Here is a 22,846-nt window from a genome sequence, read left to right as displayed (position 1 = left end):
ATTAGCCTAACGTTAGCTAGCTATCAAGCTAGACAGGTTTCCTTAGCAGCTTGTACACAAACCACAGCCCTTACAGCTAGGACCACGGATTGTTCCGGGAGTGTGACTGTTTGAATCCCTGCTGTTTGTTGCTGCTTCCATCTGCCCTGTGACCTGCCCTGTGACCTGCCCTGTGACCTGCCATGTCTGGAACTGCAAGGAGTAACAATGTAGCCTACTTGGCTACCATGACAAAGACCAAAGCCGGTGGGAGTTCCATTGAGGACAGTGTGGTATCTTTATCACAGGTGAAGGATCTTTTAAATGAACAAACATAGTTCTACAAGCAGTTGTTACAACATGAAAACAGCTTTAAGTTTTGTGTCCAAATACTGGTGGAGTCAACTAATAAAATAATGGACAATCTGACAAGAGAGAACTGTCACGTTCCTGACCTTATTTCCTTTATTTTGTCTTTGTTTAGTATGGTCAGGACGTGAGCTGGGTGGGCATTCTATGTTATGTGTTTCTATGTTGGGTTCTTTTCAATTAGCCTGATATGGTTCTCAATCAGGGGCAGGTGTTTTACGTTTCCTCTGATTGAGAACCATATTTAGGTAGGCTGTTCTCACTGTTTGTTTGTGGGTGATTGTTGCTGTGTCTGTGTTTGTTGCACCACACGGTACTGTCTCGTTTCATTTTCGTTCGTTCTTTCCTGTTCGTGCGTTCATTGTTATATGATCTCAAGTTCAGGTCTGTTTACGTCGTTTTGTTGTTTTGTCATTTATCAAGTGTGCTTCGTGTTCGTCTTTCTTTAAATAAATCATTATGTCTTCATACCTCGCTGCATATTGGTCCGATCCTTGTTCCTCCTCAGACGAGGAGGAGAACGAACGTTACAAGAACCTGGACCTGAAGAACAGTTTGCAGTTCTGCCAGGGTCACCTCGGTGAGTTTAAACAGGAGAACAGCAAGATGACAGCAATCAAAGTCAATGAGAGAGGACATTAGTTCTGTATGTGAATCCATGATAACAATGACGGAGAAATCAGATTATCTTGAGGAACAATCAAAGCAGAACAACATTGTTGTGGACGGAATTGCAGAATCTCCACATGAGCCCTGGACAGAGTCTGAGGACAAAGTGAGGGAAATGATCACTGAGAAACTGAAGATGGAGCACAGGAAGATTGAGGTGGAGTACGCCCACAGGACTGTAAAACCCACCACTGGACTAGGTGATAGGTCCAGGTCGATAGTGGTCAAGTTCCTGAGGTTCAAGGACAAGATAGCTGCTCTGGAAAGAGCCAAGAGATTGAGAGGAACAAACAGCTTCCTTAACCAGGACTATTCTGAAGCTGTGCGCCAGAAAAGGAAAGAACTTAACCCAACCATGAAATCTGCCAGTGCGCTTGTGGACATTGGTTACATATGCTATGACAGGCTCATTGTACACCCTCCCTCCCGAAAGCCTGGAAGGGATGACAGAGCCAAGCCTGTGGGTTCATAGCTTCAACCCCGCAGCACACACACACTTACACACACCAACTGATTGATGGACTGCTGAATAATGTTTTTGTTATTGTTGTTTTTTGCTTCGTTTGCTCTTTTCCATGTTATGTCTGTCTCTGATCAGCTACCCAGGAAAGGGCTACAAATAGCCCATATTAATATATGTAGCCTTAGAAATAAAGTTCATGAATAACTTGCTAACATCAGGTAACATTCATATATTAGCCATTTCTGAGATTCACTGACAGTACCAGTCAAAAGTTTGGACACACCTACTCATTCCAGGGTTTTTCTTTATTTTTACTATACATTCCACATTATTTGAGCCAATCAGTTGTGTTGTGACAAGGTAGGGGTGGTATACAGAAGATATCCCTATTTGGTAAAAGACGAAGTCCATATTATGGCAAGAACAGCTCAAATAAGCAAAGAGAGCCCATCATTACTTTAAGACATGAAGGTCAGTCAATCCGGAAAATTTCAAGAACTGAAAGTTTCTTCAAGTGCAGTCGCAAAAACCATAAAGCGCTACGATGAAACTGGCTCTTGTGAGGAGCTCCACAGGAAAGGAAGACCCAGAGTTACCTCTGCTGCAGAGGATAAGTTCATTAGAACAACTGCACCTCAGATTGCAGCCCAAATAAATGCTTCACAGAGTTCAAGTAACAGACACATCTCAACATCAACTGTTCAGAGGAGACTGCATGAATCAGGCCTTTATGGTCGAATTGCTGCAAAGAAACCACTACTAAAGGACACCAATAAGAAGAAGAGACTTGCTTGGGCCAAGAAACATGAGCAATGGACATTAGACCGGTGGAAATATGTCCTTTGGTCTGAGTCCCAATTTGAGATGTTTGGTTCCAACTGCAGTGTCTTTGTGAGACGCAGAGTAGGTGAACGGATGATCTCTGCATGTGTGGTTCCCAGCGTGAAGCATGGAGGAAGAGGTGTGATGGTGTGGGGGTGCTTTGCTGGTGACACTGATTTATTTAGAATCCAAGGCACACTTAACCAGCATGGCACCACAGCATTCTGCAGCGATACGCCATCCCATCTGGTTTGCGCTTAGTGGGACTATCATTTGTTTTTCAACAGGACAATGACTCAACACACCTCCAGGCTGTGTAAAGGCTATTTGACCAAGAAGGAGCGTGATGGAGTGCTGCATCAGATGACCTGGCCTCCACAATCACCCGACCTCAACCCAATTGAGATGGTTTGGGATGATTGGACTGCAGAGTGAAGGAAAAGTGCTCACCATATGTGGGAACTCCTTCAACCTGGTTGAGAGAATGACAAGAGTGTGCAAAGCTGTCATCAAGGCAAAGGGTTGCTACTTTGAAGAATCTAAAATCTAAAATATATTTGGATTTCATTAACACTTTTTAAGTTACTACATCATTCCATGTGTGTTATTTCACACATGTTTTATTCTACAGTGTAGAAAATAGTAAAAATATAGAAAGACCCTTGAATGAGTAGGTGTGTCCAAACTTTTGACTGGTACTGTAGATAATTCCTTTGATGATACAGCCGTAGCAATACAAGGAAATAACATCTAAAGAAGTTACAGGAATGCCTATGGTGGAGGTGTTGCTGTATATTTTCAGAGCTTTATCTCTGTAATGCTTAGAGAAGATCTCATGTCAAGTGTTATTGAAGGGTTGGGGTTGCAGGTTCACTTGCCTTATCTAAAGCCTATTATTTTAGGGTGTTGCTATAGGCCACCAAGTGCTAACAGTCAGTATCTAGATAATGTGTGTGAAATCCTTGATATTGCACAGTATGTGATGTAAACAGAGAGGTCTACTTTCTTAGGGACCTGAATATTGACTGGTTTTCATCAATCTATCTGCTCAAGAGGAAGCTTCTCACTGTAACCGGTGCTTGTAATCTGGTTCAGGTTATTAATCAACCTACCAGGGTGTTTACAAACACTACAGGAACTATATACTCCACATGTATTGATCACATTTTTACTAATACTGTAGAACTTTGTTATGAAGCTGGATCTGTACCCATTGATGCAGTGATCAGAATATAGCAGCTTTATCCAGGAAAGCCAAGGTTCCAAAATCTGGGCCTAAAATAGTATATAAGAGATTCATTCAAAATATTTAGCTGTGACTCATGTGGATGCTGTTAAGAAATATTTGTTGGTCTGATGTGATTAATAAGGAGCATCCAGACGCTGCACTTGTATTGTTGAAAGAGATGGGGTGAAAGGAGTGGCTAATAAGTCTGGCTACACATCTGACAGGCTGACTTACAGCAAATTGAAAAACAATGTGACTTAACACAACAAAAAGAAGAAGACACTGTATTATGAAGCCAAGATCAATTATATAAAGCACTGGTCACCAAACTTTTCTGAGTCAAGATCCCTTTTGCAGTCAAAAAGCTAACCGAGATCTACCGCTCAGAATTTATTTAAAAAATGTATCATTAACCTAATAAAAACAATTCTGTAGGAATGAGGTTTGTGCAGTATATTGGCTATATGCATGGCCTGCCTATATTGTTCTTCTCAGACAATATTGTATTTCAAAACTCAAGCTTTGATAACAAAATAGATCAGTTGGTGTAGCATTCGCGAGGCACAAGTGAGCATAAATTGAAATAATAAGAAATCTGATGGTCATAGTGCGTTCAAGACAACTGGGAAAAAGAGTTTGACGTCAGTGATCTTCAGGTCTGAAAGTCGGGGCTCTAGAAAGATGCTAGAGTTTCCAACTTGGAATTCCGAATTGGAAGACTGTTCAAAAAAAAATTCCCAGTTGGATCTGATTTTTTCCCCGCGTACCCAGTTGTCTTGAACGCATTAAACTCGGAAGTCTGAGATTTCCGAGTTCCAAGTTCCCAGATGTTTTGAACAAGGGATTAGTGTCAGCAGAGGGAGGGAGAGAGCAGCAGAGGGTCCGCCACTCACGGCCCCTGCTCTCTCTTTCCTTTCCTCTGGTGAGACTGACCAGAGAGAGGGGACACCGTTTTCTACCTGATGGTGAAACTCGAGATGAACCGCATCTGTCTCACACACAAATTCATGTCGTTCCTATGACCAGAGAAAGTGAAATATTGCTTGATATTAAAATAGACATGACGTGCTGCTAATAATAAGCCTACTTGGCTACTCATTCATTGCAGCTGCAGCGCAAGTGGAAGTAGGGAAAACACTTTTTATAAACACTTTTTATGTTTTGTAATAGTGTTGACTAAACAGTGTTGACAGTGCTGAATAAAAACTTAGGCATAAACTCACTCATAAAAACAGCAGCTCTTTGCTGTATTCTTTGACAGTCTCTGGTCGTGGTTTTAAATATTATGAAATCTCACATAGGCTAGTATCAATCTTTGCTGTGGCCGGGGTCATGGAAGCTGTAGGCAAGGTGATTTGAGCTATCCAATTCACCAGCACAGTAGGCACAATCGATTTAGCCACAGATCTCCCGGTCCACCAGGTATGCAGAGTTGGTCTTTTCAGACTAATTAAATGGTTCAAAATGGGAACACTTTGCCTACCTGGTGCGCAGGGCTTCTGAGTCAAGTGCACCTACCGCCTTTATCATTGTCGTTTCTACAGAAATGTTTGGTGATGAACTAGGAATGCCTTGAACCCCCTGTCTCCCACAGAAACTATCCCTCTGGCACTCTAGTATGGGAAGACTGAAACCTCTTTGTTCCAGAGACTCTTGCCGCCAAAACGTTTTTCTCCAAGAGAATGAACTTTGGAACAATATTCATAACATAGGAATGTTAAGAATGGTCCATGGGGATCTGAAGAATAATCATGTCATATTTTTTTTATTATTTTGTGATGTCATTAAGGATGGCATAATGAAGTAACTGTAACTCTGAAAGTGTACGCATTCTATGTATCAACTTTACATTTAAATGTTGTATAAAATATATGATTAAATATGAGAATACTTTTGTGAAGATAGCAATGTGATTTTAGCCTTCTAAATGAGACAATTAATTTTCATATAAACTTGTGCCCAGTCAGTAAACCCACCCAAGTGAGCACAGACATTGTGTCGGTGTGATGGAACGCCCCCTTTTTACCCGAGGATAGAAGCCTTTGTAACGAAATTGACATTAGACCAAAACATGCCGGGTTGCTGCTGGTGTGTAAAGTGGTTGGGAGCCTGAACCTGAACAATCAACCTTGAGACCACTACGAGACCAAGCAGACGGAATGTGTAAGCAGGGATGTCACAAATGGTTAAAACTACAAGACCAGACAGCGTGGAGCGGTGGCTACACGTTACAAAATGGTTAGAAACTCTGAAACTCTCAACACGAGTGAAGAAGCTAAAGACTAGACCAGAACATTCGCGGTCTGCAGCTGTGCTTGTAAAAGTGGTCCTAGAACTTTGATTAAAGACACCACAAGGTGGGAAGGAAGAATCCCTCCCAGACAAACGTTGGTACATCTGAAGTATCTATTCTAACGAACACTCCAAGACCAGCCGAGTCTCACACCAAAGTGGGATAGGACACTCAAACCATTTTTGAGAAAGTGGTTCAACAGTGAGACAACGATTAAGGACAGCTACGTGTAAATATATATTGCATTTCTTATCTGAATGAGCGGTGGTTCATGTGAAAAGTATTACTATTCCTTTGAGCGTAGGTTCCAAATGTATCCAAGTGTTGTCTCTCCTCCTTCTCCATATGTGTAACAAGTCGTCATATCTTGTCAGTCCACTAGGGACTTTTATCTCATGTAAGTGTGTAGGTATATCCTGTGTTATTATTTAGTTAGTAAATAAATGATTAAATCAATTTGTGTAGGACTGAATATTCAGAAGGGCTAGGGTTCTTGCGGATCCAAGGATTATGCGACATTCAGAATGAGACTGATGAGGTAATGATTAATAAGTGACTGTTATTGATGTAAGAGATATCTATATACCTTTAGAGTTTAAGTCGGGAGATAGTAACTAGTTAAACAACGTTCCCCTGGTGCACCAAATTCCTCAGCCAGCTTCATGAGAAATGCTTTTCCAACAGTCTTGAAGGAGTTCCCACATATGCTGAGCACTTGTTGGCTGCTTTTCCTTCACGCTGCGGTCCAACTCATCCCAAACCATCTGAATTGGGCTGAGGTCGGGTGATTGTAGAGACCAGGTCATCTGATGCAGCACTCCATCACTCTCCTTCTGGTCAAATCGCCCTTACACAGCCTGCAGGTGTTTTGGGTCATTGTCCTGTTGAAAACAAATGATAGGTCCACTAAGTGCAAACCAGATGGGATGGCGTATCGCTGCAGAATGCTGTGGTAGCCATGCTGGTTAAGTGTGCCTAGAATTGTAAATATATCACAGACAGTGTCACCAGCAAAGCACCTGCCCACCATCACCACTCGACCATTCATCTTTTCAAAACTGTTTCAGTCCAGCAATATTCTTGGGATGTCTGATGTGAACTGCTCTCTTGAGGTCATGCCACAGCATCTCAATCGGGTTGAGGTCAACACTCTGACTGGGCCACTCCAGAAGGCGTATTTTCTTCTGTTGAAGCCATTCTGTTGTTGATTTACTTCTATGTTTTGGGTTGTTGTCCTGTTGCATCACCCAACTTCTGTTGATCTTCAATTGGCGGACAGATAGCCTAACATTCTCCCGCAAAATGTCTTGATAAACTTGGGAATTCATTTTCCCGTCGATGATAGCAAGCTGTCCAGGCCCTGAGGCAGCAAAGCAGCCCCAAACCATGATGCTCCCTCCACCATACTTTACAGTTGGGATGAGGTTTTGATGTCGGTGTGCTGTGCCTTTTTTTCTCCACACATAGTGTTGTGTGTTCCTTCTAAACAACTCAACTGTAGTTTCATCTGTCCTCAGAATATTTTGCCCGTAGCGCTGTGGAACATCCAGGTGCACTTTTGCCAACTTCAGACGTGCAGCAGTGCTTTTTTGGGCAGCAGTGTCTTCTTCCGTGATGTCCTCCCATGAACACCATTCTTGTTTAATGTTTTACGTATCGTAGACTGAGAGGTTAGCATGTTCCAGAGATTTAGCTGACACTCTAGGATTCTTCTTAACCTCATTGAGCATTCTGTGCTGTGCTCTTGCAGGCATCTTTGCAGAACGGCCACTCCTAGGGAGAGTAGCAACAGTGCTGAACTTTCTCCATTTATAGACAATTTGTCTAAAAGTGAACTGATGAACATCAAGGCTTTTAGAGATACTTTTGTAACCCTTTCCATCTTTATGCAAGTCAACAAGTACAGTGGGGCAAAAAAGTATTTAGTCAGCCACCAATTGTGCAAGTTCTCCCACTTAAAAAGATGAGAGAGGCCTGTAATTTTCATCATAGGTACACTTCAACTATGACAGACAAAATGAGAAAAAAAAATCCAGAAAATCACATTGTAGGATTTTTTATGAATTTATTTGCAAAATATGGTGGAAAATAAGTATTTGTTCAATAACAAAAGTTTATCTCAATACTTTGTTATATACCCTTTGTTGGCAATGACAGAGGTCAAACGTTTTCTGTAAGTCTTCACAAGGTTTTCACACACTGTTGCTGGTATTTTGGCCCATTCCTCCATGCAGATCTCCTCTAGAGCAGTGATGTTTTGGGGCTGTTGCTGGGCAACACGGACTTTCAACTCCCTCCAAAGATTTTCTATGGGGTTGAGATCTGGGGACTGGCTAGGCCACTCCAGGACCTTGAAATGCTTCTTACGAAGCCACTCCTTCGTTGCCCGGGCGGCGTGTTTGGGATCATTGTCATGCTGAAAGACCCAGCCACGTTTCATCTTCAATGCCCTTGCTGATGGAAGGAGGTTTTCACTCAAAATCTCACAATACATGGCCCCATTCATTCTTTCCTTTACACGGATCAGTCGTCCTGGTCCCTTTGCAGAAAAACAGCCTCAAAGCATGATGTTTCCACCCCCATGCTTCACAGTAGGTATGGTGTTCTTTGGATGCAACTCAGCATTCTTTGTCCTCCAAACACGACGAGTTGAGTTTTTACCAAAAAGTTATATTTTGGTTTCATCTGACCATATGGCATTCTCCCAATCTTCTTCTGGATCATCCAAATGCTCTCTAGCAAACTTCAGACGGGCCTGGACATGTACTGGCTTAAGCAGGGGGACACGTCTGGCACTGCAGGATTTGAGTCCCTGGCGGCGTAGTGTGTTACTGATGGTAGGCTTTGTTACTTTGGTCCCAGCTCTCTGCAGGTCATTCACTAGGTCCCCCCGTGTGGTTCTGGGATTTTTGCTCACCGTTCTTGTGATCATTTTGACCCCACGGGGTGAGATCTTGCGTGGAGCCCCAGATCGAGGGAGATTATCAGTGGTCTTGTATGTCTTCCATTTCCTAATAATTGCTCCCACAGTTGATTTCTTCAAACCAAGCTGCTTACCTATTGCAGATTCAGTCTTCCCAGCCTGGTGCAGGTCTACAATTTTGTTTCTGGTGTCCTTTGACAGCTCTTTGGTCTTGGCCATAGTGGAGTTTGGAGTGTGACTGTTTGAGGTTGTGGACAGGTGTCTTTTATACTGATAACAAGTTCAAACAGGTGCCATTAATACAGGTAACGAGTGGAGGACAGAGGAGCCTCTTAAAGAAGAAGTTACAGGTCTGTGAGAGCCAGAAATCTTGCTTGTTTGTAGGTGACCAAATACTTATTTTCCACCATAATTTGCAAATAAATTCATTAAAAATCCTACAATGTGATTTTCTGGATTTTTTTTTCTCATTTTGTCTGTCATAGTTGAAGTGTACCTATGATGAAAATTACAGGCCTCTCTCATCTTTTTAAGTGGGAGAACTTGCACAATTGGTGGCTGACTAAATACTTTTTTGCCCCACTGTATAAGGGTACAAGGCTAGACCCAGATGCAGACACAGGAGGCAGATGGTTTGAGTCTTTGATATTTATTAATAATCCAAAAGGGGCAGGCAAGAAAATCGTCATGGACAGGCAAAAGGTCAAAAGCAGTTCAGAGTCCAGGAGGTACAGTGTGGTAGGCAGGCTCGAGGTCAGGGCAGGCAGAATGGTCAGGCAGGCTTGAGGTCAGGGCAGGCAGAATGGTCAGGCAGGCGGGTACAGAGTCCAGGAGGTACAGTGTGGCAGGCAGGCTCGAGGTCAGGGCAGGTAGAATGGTCAGGCAGACGGGTACAGAGTCAAGGAGGTGTACAGTGTGGCAGGCAGGCTCGAGGTCAGGGCAGGCAGAATGGTCAGGCAGGCGGGTACAGAGTCCAGAAAACAGGCAAGGGTCAAAACCGGGAGGACTAGCAAAAGAGAATAGAAAAGGCAGGCGCACAGAAAACCACGCTTGTTGACTTGGAACATAAGACGAACTGGCACAGACAGACAGAAAACACAGGTTTAAATACCCAGGGGATAATGGGGAAGATGGGTGACTCCTGGAGGGGGTGAAGACAAGCACAAGGACAGGTGAAACAGATCAGGGTGTGACAACAAGTCAATGTTTAGGTCTTCTGAGATCTCTTTTGTTCGAGGCATGGTTCACATCAGGCAATGCTTCTTGTGAATAGCAGACTCAAATTTTGTGAGTGTTTTTTATAGGGCAAGGCAGCTCTAACCAACATCTCCAAGCTCGTCTCATTGATTAGACTCCAGGTTAGCTGACTCCTGACTCCAATTAGCTTTTGGAGAAGTCATTAGCCTAGGGGTTCACATACTTTTTTCAACCTACACTGTGAATGTTTAAATGATGTATTCAATATAGCCAAGAAAAATACAATAATTTGTGTGTTATTAGTTTAAGTACACTATGTTTGTCTATTGTTTTGACTTAGATGAAGATCCGATCAGATTTGATGACCAATTTATGCAGAAATCCAAGTAATTTGTGCGGCAGGTAGCCTAGTGGTTAGAGCGTTTGGCCAGTGACCGACAGGTTGCTAGATCGAATCCTCGATCTGACAAGATAAAAATCTGTCGCTCTGCCCCTGAACAAGGCAGTTAGCCCACTAGGCTGTCATTGTAAATAAGAATTTGTTCTTAACTGACTTTCCTAGTTAAATAAAAAATTCCAATGTGTTCACATACTTTTTCTTACTTATTTGCTATAATGACAGACTAATCTATTGTTTTATTAAAACATGTTTACTTGCCAACAAACTAGTTTAAATGATACACCAACTCCCTGCGTCATCTATTTTAGCAGTAAGACTGAAGCTAGTTTATCCAAATACATTTAATGAATACCACAATAAATTAATCAAGAAGTTGAAGTCAACAGTTTCTGATGCAGCTGGAATCATTTAGTCATAAAAAAATATTATATAAAACGCCATTATATACACATGGACAACAGTTAGCGTTTTAGTGTTTTGTTAGTGTTTTTTACACTCAAGAGTCAATAATAGAGCATTGAGATGGGCTGTTAGCAAAGATGGGAAAGGTTTGAGGGGGGCTTGACTTGTAAACAGTGTAGTCATTAATTGTTCTGTATGAGCACCTAAAGTTGTACTGTTGAGTAGACAATCACTGCCAACAATGGAGGGAATAGGCTAGAAGAGTATACTGACAGCCCCTTTCCCCATGCCAAATATCTGACTGCAAGGGTGTGAAAAGTTTGAGGAGGACTTGTTTTGTAGACAGTTTAGTGTACTGGTGATTTAGTTTTTGTTTTAAGATGGCATTGTGCTTTTCTAAATACCTCTGGCTGTCCTGGCTTTTTTCACAGTCAGATGATGTGGAGCTTCAGCTTATTCTAGGCTGAACGCTTCCATCCAATGGGTGTACAGGCTCTGTACTACTAACCTTCACACACAATACCCTCCCCCAACAATCACCAGTCAGTCACCCACACCATCTCCAATTTAGACTTCAAGCCATGCATAAACAACCAATACAGAGAAAACTACAGTAGAAGTTGTAGCCTACTTGTAAACACACCCACTATGACAACAAGACATGGACCATGTTTATGCCTAGCTCCAGTATATTTATTTGCTCATCATGGAGTCATGGAAAGATTTAGTAGATTTTAGCACGATTTTAGAGTGTTACTTACACTAGTTCCTGATGCTGAGCTTGATTTTGATGCCTTTGCAGATGTTGATAAGATCGGACTCTAAATAGAACACAGTCACGTGTTCTATTTAGCCTCTGTGGTAGTTGTGGTTAGCTAGCTAACAGTTGGATAATGTAACCTAACGAAGCTAGCGTTAGCTTGAAAAGTTATACATCACATCACCAGATAGCAGCTGCCTAATTACATTGATATGCTTTGGAATGTCTAGCCAGCGTATTATGAAAGCTAGCTAGCTAGATATTGATTTAGATAAACAAATGAAAACTATCACAGACTACAAAGGGAAGCACAGCCATGAGCTGCCCAGTGACACGAGCCTACCAGACGAGCTAAATCACTTCTATGCTCACTTCGAGGCAAGCAACACTGAGGCATGCATGAGAGCATCAGCTGTTCCGGACGACTGTGTAAACACGCTCTCCGTAGCCGATGTGAGTAAGACCTTTAAACAGGTAAACATACACAAGGCTGCGGGGCCAGACGGAATACCAGGACGTGTGCTCCGGGCATGTGCTGACCAACTGGCAGGTGTCTTCACTGACATTTTCAACATGTCCCTGATTGAGTCTGTAATACCAACATGTTTCAAGCAGACCACCAGAGTCCCTGTGCCCAAGAACACAAAGGCAACCTGCCTAAATGACTACAGACCCGTAGCACTCTTGTCCGTAGCCATGAAGTGCTTTGAAAGGTTGGTAATGGCTCACATCAACACCATTATCCCAGAAACCCTAGATCCACTCTAATTTGCATACTGCCCAAACAGATCCACAGATGATGCAATCTCTATTGTAATCCACACTGCTCTTTCCCACCTGGACAAAAGGAACACTTATGTGAGAATACTATTCATTGACTACTGCTCAGCGTTCAACACCATAGTACTCTCAAAGCTCATCACTAAGCTAAGGATCCTGGGACTAAACACCTCCCTCTGCAACTGCATCCTGGACTTCCTGACGGGTCGCCCCCAGGTGGTGAGGGTAGGTAGCAACACATCTGCCACGCTGATCCTCAACACTGGAGCTCCCCAGGGGTGTGTGCTCAGTCCCCTCCTGTACGCCCTGTTCACCCATGACTGCATGGCCAAGCACGACTCCAACACCATCATTAAGTTTGCAGACGACACAACAGTGGTAGGCCTGATCACCGACAACGACGAGACAGCCTATAGGGAGGAGGTCAGAGACCTGGCCGGGTGGTGCCAGAATAACAATCTATCCCTCAACGTAACCAAGACTAAGGAGATGATTGTGGACTACAGGAAAAGAGGACCGAGCACGCCCCCATTCTCATCCACGGGGCTACAGTGGAGCAGGTTGAGAGCTTCAAGTTCCTTGGTGTCCACATCAACAATAAACTAGAATGGTCCAAACACACCAAGACAGTCATGAAGAGGGCATGACAAAGCCTATTCCCCCTCAGGAAACTAAAAAGATTTGGCATGGATCCTCAGATCCTCAAAAGGTTCTACAGCTGCAACATCGAGAGCATCCTGACTGGTTGCATCACTGCCTGGTACGGCAATTGCTCAGCCTCTGACCGCAAGGCACTACAGAGGGTAGTACGTACGGCCCAGTACATCACTGGGGCTAAGCTGCTTGCCATCCAGGACCTCTATACCAGGCGGTGTCAGAGGAAGGCCCTAAAAATTGTCAAAGACCCCAGCCACCCAAGTCATAGACTGTTCTCTCTACTACCACATGGCAAGCGGTACCGGAGTGCCAAGTCTAGGACAAAAAGGCTTCGCAACAGTTTTTACCCCCAAGCCATAAGACTCCTGAACAGGTAATCAAATGGCTACCCAGACTATTTGCATTGTGTGCCCACCCTACTACCTCAATTGGGCCGACCAACCAGTGCTCCCGCACATTGGCTAACCGGGTTATCTGCATTGTGTCCCACCCACCACCCACCACCCGCCAACCCCTCTTTTACGCTACTGCTACTCTCTGTTCATCATATATGCATAGTCACTTTAACCATATCTACATGTACATACTGCCCCTAAACTTTGATTTGATTTGATGTAGTTCGCTAGCTAGCTAGCTAGTTAGCTAGGTAACATTAGCTACCTCAACTTGACTTATTTTCTGCTGTGCTGATGTTGGCTGATCGGATAGCTCCCTCTTTGAAGTGAAGGGGAAAATTGATAGAATAGGATCACTTTTCAACATTCAACGACATGACAACCCCATCAGTTAAAACTTCAGTTCCATTTAAAAATCCTCTGACTGAAAGTGATGGTTACGAAGACAGACATTCTGATATTTCTCACCTCCACAGGGCAGTCCTGAAATCGCTATGAATGCTGGGTATTGTGGTTTGCTTACAACCACAATACCCAGCATTCAAAGCGAGGGAGCACCCCCCTATCCACAAACAGCAGAGGGAGCACCCCCCTATCCACATCGACGGAACAGTAGTGGAGAAGGTGGAAAGTTTTAAGTTCCTCTGTGTACACATCACGGACAAACTGAAATGGTCCACCCACACAGACAGCGTGCTGAAGAAGGCGCAACAGCGCCTCTTCAACCTCAGGAGGCTGAAGAAATTTGGCTTGTCACCTAAAACCCTCACAACTCCTACAGATGCATATTCGAGAGCATCCTGTCGGGCTGTATCACCACCTGGTACGGCAACTGCACCGCCCTCAACAGCAAGGCTCTCCAGAGGGTGGTGCGGTCTGCACAACACATCACCGGGGGCAAACTACCTGCCCTCCAGGACACCTACAACACCCGATGTCACAGGAAGGCCATAAAGATTATCAAGGCCAACAACCACCCGAGCCACTGCCTGTTCACCCCACTACCATCCAGAAGGCGAGGTCAGTACAGGTGCATCAAAGCTGGCACCGAGAGACTGAAAACAGCTTCTATCTCAAGGCCATCAGACTGTTAAACAGCCATCACTAACATAGAAAGGCTGCTGCCAACATACAGACTCAAATCACTGGCCACTTTAATAAATTGATTTAATAATGGTATCACTAGTCACTTTAAATAAGGCCACTTTAATAATGTTTACATGTCCTACATTACTCATCTCATATGTATATACTGTATTTTACACCATCTAGCTGTCCCTCAGACCATCACGGTCACATAATCATCCCCAGCTTACAATTGGCTCATTCATCCCCCTCCTCTCCCCTGTAACTATTCCCCAGGTCGTTGCTATAAATGAGAACGTGTTCTCAGTCAACTTACCTGGTAAAATAACGTTAAAATAAAAAATATTTAAAAAATATTGCCTGTGCCGCACAGCCATCGCGCATCCATATATTTAATGTACGTATTCTTATTCCATCCCCTTACATTGTGTGTATAAGGTAGTCGCTGTGAATTTGTTAGATTACTTGTTAGATATTACTGCACTGTCAGACTAGAAGCACAAGCATTTCACTACACTCGCTTTAACATCTGCTAACCATGTGTATGTGACCAACAAAATGTAATTTGATTTGATTTGATTTGTCGCTGGACCGTTTCTACCGGTGAGATGCAGACACTTTTGTATTTGCGTGTAGTGAGAAAATTCAAAATTGTATTCTATTTTATTTTTATTTAACCTTTATTTAACTAGGCAAGTCAGATAAGAACAAAATCTTATTTACAATGACGGCCTACCAAAAGGCAAAAGGCAGGGGCATGGGATAAATACTTTAAAAAATATATATATATAAATATAGGATAAAACACACATCACAACAGGAGAGACACAACACTACATAAAAAGAGACCTAAGACAACAACATAACAAGGCAGCAAAACATGACAACACAGCATGGTAGCAACACAACATGACAGCAACATGGTAGCAACACAACATGGTAGCAACACAAAAACATGGTACAAACATTATTGGGCAAAGTCAACAGCACAAAGGTCAAGAAGGTAGAGACAACAAACAATACATCATACAAAGCAGTCACAACTGTCAGTAAGTGTCCATGATTGAGTCTTTGAATGAAGAGATTGAGATAAAACTGTCCAGTTTGAGTGTTTGTTGCAGCTCGTTCCAGTCGCTAGCTGCAGCGAACTGAAAAGAGGAGCGACCCAGGGATGTGTGCGCTTTGGGGACCTTTAACAGAATGTGACTGGCAGAACGGGTGTTGTTTGTGGAGGATGAGGGCTGCAGTAGATATCTCAGATAGGGGGGAGTGAGGCCCAAGAGGGTTTTATAAATAAGCATCAACCAGTGGGTCTTGCGATGGGTGTACAGAGATGACCAGTTTACAGAGGAGTATAGAGCGCAGTGATGTTTCCTATAAGGAGCATTGGTGGCAAATCTGATGGCCGAATGGTAAAGAACATCTGCCGATCTATAAATGATGTCTCCGTAATCTAACATGGGTAGGATGGTCATCTGAATCAGGGTTAGTTTGGCAGCTGGGGTGAAAGAGGAGTGATTATGATAGAGGAAACCAAGTCTAGATTTAACTTTAGCCTGCAGCTTTGATCATTTGTATGACACATGTTAAATGTTAGTAACATATTAATGGACATACAATATTTATACAAAAGTATGTGGACACCCCTACAAATGAGTGGATTCGGCTATTTCAGCCACACTCATTGCTGACAGGTGTATAAAATAGAGCACACAGCCATGCAATCTTCATAGACTAACATTGGCAGTAGAATGGCCTTACTGAAGAGCTCAGTAACTTTCAACATGGCACTGTCATAGGATGCCACCTTTCCAACATCTCAGTTTGTCAAATTCCTGTCCTGCCCGGTCAACTGTAAGTGCTGTTATTGTGAAGTGGAAATGTCTAGGAGCAATAACTGCTCAGGCATGAATTGGCAGGCCACACAAGCTTACAAAATAGGACAGCCGAGTGCTGAAGCACGTGTCGTGTAAAAATGGTCTGTCCTCGGTTGCAACACACTACCGAGTTCCAAACTGCCTCTGGAAGCGTCAGCACAAGAACTGTTCGTAGGGAGGTTCATGAAATGGGTTTCCATGGCCGAGCAGCTGCAGAAAGGCCTAAGATCACCATGCGCAATGCCAAGCTTCGGCTAGAGTGGTGTAAAGCTCACCGCCATTGGACTCTGGAGCAGTATAAATGCGTTCTCTGGCGTGATGAATCTTCACCATCCATGATTCTCCCTCTCCCCCTCTCCCTCCCTCTCTCCACCGACCTCTTCCCTCTCCCTTCCTCCCTCTCCCTCTTCCCTCCTCTGTTCCTCTCCCCAGCTCCCTCTCCCCCTTCCCTTTCCTTATCCCCGCCTACCTCCCTCCCCTCTTCCTCCCTCCTCCCTCTCTTTCCCTCCCTCTCTCCTTCTCTCTTCCTCCATATCTCCTTCCCTGTGGGGACTCTCATGCAGCTGTCAGATAGAGTGTGATGATCTATGGGTGGTTGCATGGGAGCAATTAGAGAGAGAGAAATAAGAAAGAGAAAATTGTAAATACAACCTATATTTATCTGTTTCTTTATTTTCCCTTTCATACTTCAACTATTTGCACATTGTTACAACACTGTAAATAGCCAATAATATAAAACATTTGAATGTATAATCTTTTACATGTTTTGTGAGTGTAATGTTTACTGTTAATTTCTGATTGTTTATTTCCCTTGTTAATTTCCTGTCTATTTCTCTTGCTTTGGCAATGTAAACATATTTTTCCTATACCAATAAAGCCCTTTCTTGGCAAGACCCGAGAGATGGATTGCTAAGAGAAATGGAGAGGAGTGTTAATGGAGGGAAGGTTAGAGTAGAGAAATGGAGAGGAGTGTTGATGGAGGGAAGGTTAGAGGAGAGAAATGGAGAGGAGTGTTGATGGAGGGAAGGTTAGAGTAGAGAAATGGAGAGGAGTGTTGATGGAGGGAAGGTTAGAGTAGAGAAATGGAGAGGAGTGTTGATGGAGGGAAGGTTAGAGTAGAGAAATAGAGAGGAGTGTTGATGGAGGGAAGGTTAGAGTAGAGAAATGGAGAGGAGTGTTGATGGAGGGAAGGTTAGAGTAGAGAAATAGAGAGGAGTGTTGATGGAGGGAAGGTTAGAGTAGAGAAATGGAGAGGAGTGTTGATGGAGGGAAGGTTAGAGTAGAGAAATAGAGAGGAGTGTTGATGGAGGGAAGGTTAGAGTAGAGAAATGGAGAGGAGTGTTGATGGAGGGAAGGTTAGAGTAGAGAAATAGAGAGGAGTGTTGATGGAGGGAAGGTTAGAGTAGAGAAATAGAGAGGAGTGTTGATGGAGGAAGGAGGTTAGAGGAGAGAAATGGAGAGGAGTGTTGATGGAGGGAAGGTTAGAGTAGAGAAATAGAGAGGAGTGTTGATGGAGGAAGGAGGTTAGAGGAGAGAAATGGAGAGGAGTGTTGATGGAGGGAAAGTTAGAGGAGAGAAATGGAGAGGAGTGTTGATGGAGAAAGGAGGTTAGAGTAGAGAAGTGGAGAGGAGTGTTGATGGAGGGAAGGTTAGAGGAGAGAAATGGAGAGGAGTGTTGATGGAGGGAAGGTTAGAGTAGAGAAATAGAGAGGAGTGTTGATGGAGAAAGGAGGTTAGAGGAGAGAAATGGAGAGGAGTGTTGATGGAGGGAAGGTTAGAGTAGAGAAATAGAGAGGAGTGTTGATGGAGAAAGGAGGTTAGAGGAGAGAAATGGAGAGGAGTGTTGATGGAGGGAAGGTTAGAGTAGAGAAATAGAGAGGAGTGTTGATGGAGGAAGGAGGAAAGTGGAGAGAAATGGAGAGGAGTGTTGATGGAGGGAAGGTTAGAGGAGAGAAATGGAGAGGAGTGTTGATGGAGGGAAGGTTAGAGTAGAGAAGTGGAGAGGAGTGTTGATGGAGGGAAGGTTAGAGGAGAGAAATGGAGAGGAGTGTTGATGGAGGGAAGGTTAGAGGAGAGAAATGGAGAGGAGTGTTGATGGAGGGAAGGTTAGAGTAGAGAAATAGAGAGGAGTGTTGATGGAGGGAAGGTTAGAGGAGAGAAATGGAGAGGAGTGTTGATGGAGGGAAGGAGGTTAGAGGAGAGAGATCAGTGTGGTGATAGACTGGGTGAATGTGTGAGGTTGGGTTGAGATTACAAAATGAGTTGCTTATGATTATTCAAAAGTGTCTGCAACCCCCACTGCCCCAAATCAGTCCCATGCCTGGATTCAATCTGGGCCATTAGAGTATCAGCCACATCCAGATGGGGACACCTGTGTGTGTGCTTGTGTGTGTATCTGTGTGTATCTGTGTGAGTGAGAGAGAGAGTGAGAGAGTGAGAGAGTGAGAGAGTGAGAGAGTGAGAGAGAGAGAGAGAGAGAGAGAGGGAGAGAGAGAGAGAGAGAGAGAGAGAGAGAGAGAGAGAGAGAGAGCAGGCAGAGTTCAGCAAAAACAATTTGGCAGTGTGATATGCAGACAGTGCTTACAACGCAGTAAATACATACTGTAAGCTCCGTATGGCGTAGGCCTACACAGTCACTCAGTCACAAACAAAGCACTCACGCATGCATGCACAAACGCATACACACACACGCACACACACACACACACACACACACACACACTTGGGTGAACATCTTAAGGCTAAGCATCAGCCTCTCCACCTCTCAGAGGGGTGCTATTGGACAGGCAGGACGTGAGGAAGAGGAGTTAGGAATGTCTGTCTCTGGTTCCTCTCAGATGTCTGGTCCTCACTCAGTGTCTGGAGAGTTTGTGTGTGAATGTGTGTGTGTGTTTGTCGGTACAGCCTGCAGATAGAAGTCCCAAGGCATACTGGTGTCTGGCCTATAATGCAGAAAAAGAGATCACCCGGCACATTTTGCTGATGCAAATAAAAACATTATCTAAGTTTCTCCTCCACTTCCGACTGGAGAATATCTTCAGTGAGTTAGAGAGGATGGAGACAGAGAGAACTCTCTGTCAATAAAGGAATTATGAAACGGAATGTTTGCATTTCTCCCCGTTGAGGGACATTGTGGTTTAAACACAGAAATACTGTTGTTTCCTTTGGCAATGTTTGACACGAGACATAAACAATTACATATCATTCGTCAGTGGGAAAAGAGATTATCCTGGCAGACACACCTTCCACCCTCACACCCTCCTCTCCTTACCCACACATCCTCACACCCTCCTCCCCTCACCCACACAGCCTCCTCCTCACACCCTCCTCCCCTCACCCACACAGCCTCCTCCCCACACCCTCCTCCCCTCACCCTCACACCCTCACACCCTCCTCTCCTCACCCACACAGCCTCCTCCTCACACCCTCCTCCCCTCACCCACACAGCCTCCTCCCGACACCCTTCTCCCCTCACCCGCACACCCTCACACCCTCCTCCCCTCACCCTCACACCCTCCTCTCCTCACCCACACAGCCTCCTCCTCACACCCTCCTCCCCTCACCCACACAGTCTCCTCCCCACACCCTCCTCCCCTTACCCTCACACCCTCACACCCTCCTCTCCTTACCCACACAGCCTCCTCCTCACACCCTCACACCCTCCTCTCCTCACCCACACAGCCTCCTCCCCACACCCTCCTCCCCTTACCCTCACACCCTCCTCTCCTCACCCACACAGCCTCCTCCCCTCACCCTCACACCCTCACACCCTCCTCCCCTCACCCACACAGCCTCCTCCCCACACCCTCCTCCCCTCACCCTCACACCCTCCTCCCCTCACCCACACAGCCTCCTCCCCACACCCTCCTCCCCTTACCCTCACACCCTCACACCCTCCTCTCCTCACCCACACAGCCTCCTCTCCACACCCTCCTCCCCTCACCCTCACACCCTCACACCCTCCTCTCCTCACCCACACAGCCTCCTCCCCACACCCTCTTCCCCTCACCCTCACCCTCACCCTCACACCCTCACACCCTCCTCCCCTCACCCGCACAGCCTCCTCCCCAGCCTACCGATCTCTGGTTGTGGTCAAATTTCTTTACACAGAGTAAACATGGGCCTCGTGAATTTGCACGAATTTGCAAGTGGTAACGATGAGTCAAAATCCACTACTTAGCCTAATTATTGTTTTCTGACACATTCAGTGATTTTCTTTCACAAGTTTCACATATGCAGAGTCGTGGCGCATAGGCTATTTACTGTGCGTTGATTGACAACTGAACAGCAACTATTCACTAGTTTATAAAAAGGTGTGGAACTGACTGAATAAAGTCGATCTCCTGTATATCTTTGCCGTTCATAAATCATGCAACGTGGTTATATGTCCATGGCATCACATCGGGACAAGTCAACCAAAGGATTTCCTAGGTTTCCTTTCCTAGGATGTCGGGTCTTGTCAGACAGTGACACTAAAGTGAGAACTCTTGTCTCATCAGTCAGTGTAGTCTCCCGAATCGTATCAGTGAGAGAGCTGTTCATTTGGCTCCCTAATTTGCATAGGCTACTGGTAGGCCTAGGGCTTTTGGAGATGATCTGCAGATAAATGATGAAAACATTAGATGAAGATGGTGAATCATCACTGCAGGAACAATAGGTAGTGGAGAGCCTCAGGCAGGTCCAAATATGATAATTAGGGCCCTCACGGAATCCATAAAATGGAATTCAACAATATTCAAAAATGTATTGACCTTAGTAGGGAATCAACTAAAAGTATTAAAAATAAATTAAGTCGCTCCAAGATTATCATAATACATGAACAGAATGCATCAGTGATTCGTATTTCCTGCAAATTCCTGAAGAGGCAACGAGAATGCCCATGTCTGTGTGTGTGCAGTAGCCGTTAGCGATGAATCTTCTCAATTAAATGTTAACTACAAAGTAGCCTATGCTTACCTGACAGAATGATATCATGATTATTTTCATCAATCCAGTGGGTATTTGTTTAGCAAACTATACCATCACAAAAACGCTGTTGAACAACAGCTTCTTGCTAGGTGTGCACTAATCTCTCAGATTTTTCCCAACTGGACTCCTCTTCACTTCTCTCAGGGGTATTCTCAAATCAGCACTGTCTAAACCAGGGCGTATTCACTTTGCCTGGCTACCCAGACTTCTTGCTCCAGCCAAACTCTACACCACACCCACAGATGTTACTTTCTTCTCTGCAATGAGTCTGGATCTGAGTACCTCCCAGACCCTTCACTGAATGCGAACACATTCGGGGATGTCTGATTGGTCCAGAAACCGATGGGTAGAGCCAGATACAGTACATGTGTCATTGGCTCTGATACTCTGATTGGTTAGACACGATCCAATCGCTGATTACTTTGTTTTGTACAACGCCCCTCGGGCCCCTCGTCACCACAAGCGACTTCAATGATGGCAGTCTCAGACTAAAGTATGTAGTGAATTACAGAGCAGCGGAAGAATTTAGTGTGATTCATCAGGCTAGGATTCACGAGAAACCAAACGGAAGAAAACTACAAATACCAAGGTGTCTGGTTAGACTGTAAACTACAAATACCAAGGTGTCTGGTTAGACTGTAAACTATAAATACCAAGGTGTCTGGTTAGACTGTAAACTATAAATACCAAGGTGTCTGGTTAGACTGTAAACTATAAATACCAAGGTGTCTGGTTAGACTGTAAACTATAAATACCAAGGTGTCTGGTTAGACTGTAAACTACAAATACCAAGGTGTCTGGTTAGACTGTAAACTATAAATACCAAGGTGTCTGGTTAGACTGTAAACTATAAATACCAAGGTGTCTGGTTAGACTGTAAACTACAAATACCAAGGTGTCTGGTTAGACTGTAAACTACAAATACCAAGGTGTCTGGTTAGACTGTAAACTACAAATACCAAGGTGTCTGGTTAGACTGTAAACTACAAATACCAAGGTGTCTGGTTAGACTGTAAACTACAAATACCAAGGTGTCTGGTTAGACTGTAAACTATAAATACCAAGGTGTCTGGTTAGACTGTAAATTACAAATACAAAGGTGTCTGGTTAGACTGTAAACTACAAATACCAAGGTGTCTGGTTAGACTGTAAACTACAAATACCAAGGTGTCTGGTTAAACTGTAAACGCTCCTTCCAGACTCACATTAAGCATCTCCAATCCAAAATGAAATCTAGAATCGGCTTACTATTAGGCAAACAAAGCCTCCTTCACTCATGCTGCCAAACATACCCTCGTAAAACTGACTATCCTACTGATCCTTGACTTCGGCGATGTCATTTACAAAATAGCCTCCAACACTCTACTCAGCAAATTGGATTTAGTCTATCACAGTGCCATCTGTTTAGTTACCAAAGCCCCATATACTACCCACCACTGCGACCTGTATGCTCTTGTTGGCTGGCCCTCACTACATATTCGTCGCCAAACCCACTGGCTCCAGGTCATCTATAAGTCTATGCTAGGTAAAGCCCCGCCTTATCTCAGCTCACTTGTCACCATAGCAACACCCACCCGT

General features: G+C 44.2%; 1 protein-coding gene across 1 annotated transcript in view; it reads left to right on the top strand.

Annotated features, from left to right (window-relative positions):
- Window positions 1-22,846, top strand: part of LOC120027082 (potassium voltage-gated channel subfamily H member 8-like) — a 114,195-nt gene that overhangs the window by 10,798 nt on the left and 80,551 nt on the right. The gene's annotated exons all lie outside the window — the stretch shown is intronic.

This window comes from Salvelinus namaycush, chromosome 32 (assembly GCF_016432855.1).
Source record: "Salvelinus namaycush isolate Seneca chromosome 32, SaNama_1.0, whole genome shotgun sequence".
Lineage (NCBI taxonomy): Eukaryota > Metazoa > Chordata > Actinopteri > Salmoniformes > Salmonidae > Salvelinus > Salvelinus namaycush.
This window is presented reverse-complemented; position numbering and strand designations above follow the sequence as displayed.